Source organism: Schistocerca nitens, chromosome 5, assembly GCF_023898315.1.
Source record: "Schistocerca nitens isolate TAMUIC-IGC-003100 chromosome 5, iqSchNite1.1, whole genome shotgun sequence".
Classification (NCBI taxonomy): domain Eukaryota; kingdom Metazoa; phylum Arthropoda; class Insecta; order Orthoptera; family Acrididae; genus Schistocerca; species Schistocerca nitens.
The window spans coordinates 631,848,434-631,849,769 of NC_064618.1; the positions used below are offsets into that span (position 1 = coordinate 631,848,434).

General features: G+C 46.5%; 1 pseudogene; it reads right to left on the reverse strand.

The window, feature by feature from the left end:
* Positions 1-826: 826 nt before the first annotated feature.
* On the reverse strand, positions 827-944 carry LOC126261119 (5S ribosomal RNA; annotated as a pseudogene).
* Positions 945-1,336: the final 392 nt, after the last annotated feature.

Sequence of the window (1,336 nt, forward strand, 5' to 3'; positions counted from 1 at the left end):
TGAGTCGTGCTTGGGTAGCTCAGTTGGTAGTGCAATTGCCCGCGAAAGGCAAAGGTCCCGAGTTCGAGTCTCGGTCCGGTACACAGTTTTAATCTGCCAGGAAATTTCATACCAGCGCACACTCCGCTGCAGAGTGAAAATCTCATTCTGGAAATGTGTGTTTTATCGATGGGCGTATTATGAAGGCGTGTTGAAAAATAATGCCTCTGAATTTTTTATGTAAAATCTCTTAACGCTTTCCGAATAAAACGAACATTATTAGCATTCTACATATTTACTCTCCATTTCTACATATTTGCAGGTCATTGCTGCTAGGACGAGCCGATTTGTAGCGTGTAATATGTTATTGTGTAACGTAACTATCTCGGTGCGTGAGAAACAGGGAGATGTAATCGAGTTTCGAATTCAAAGAGTTCGTCCACACTTGGAGCTCCCTCTCCTTCAACATGGCAAAGCCGTACCACACACGAGCGCTGCCATATCTGTAACAATCCGAGGCCTTGAGTTCAGTACCATCGATCATCGTCCGTACAGTCCCTATTTCGCACCATCCTATTTTCATCAGTTTCCAGAACTTAAACAACGTTCTTTGGAAGAAATGTGTCGTCGTCAGAGTGACATTGTACTGTACTCCGTCTTCAGGCCACAAGTGGCTGATCGGGACCATCCGACCGTCGTGTCATCCTCAGATGAGGATGCGGATAGGAGGAGCGTGTGGTCAGCACACCGCTCTCCCGGTCGTTATGGTTTTCTTTGACCGGAGCCGCTACTATTCGGACGAGTAATTCCTCAATTGGCATATCGAAGCTGAGTGCAGAACGAAAAATGGCAACAGCGCATGGCGGCCCGGATGGTCACCCATCTAAGTGCCGACCACGCCCGACAGCGTTTAACTTTGGTGATCTGACGGGAACCGGTGTATGCACTGCGGCAAGGCCGTTGCCTCAGGCTGAAAAATGTTCAAATGTGAGTGAAATATTATGGAACTTAACTGCTAAGGTCATCAGTCCCTAAGCTTACACACTACTTAACCTAAATTATCCTAAGGACAAACATACACAGCCACGCCCGAGGGAGGACTCGAACGTCCGCCGGGACCAGCCGCACAGTCCATGACTGCAGCGCCTGAGACTACTCGGCTATCCCCCGCGCGGCCTCAGGGTGACATTACTGAGAAATAAATATGTAGACATGAAGAATAAGGTTTCAGAACGATAATAATATTTGATATATTTAACAAGCTTTAATATCTTTCACAAAAAAAGATGGGGACGTTACTCTTCACCGCGTGCTCGTACGTTTTTCTTCCTTCCTCAATTGTTTTTTTATCTATTCG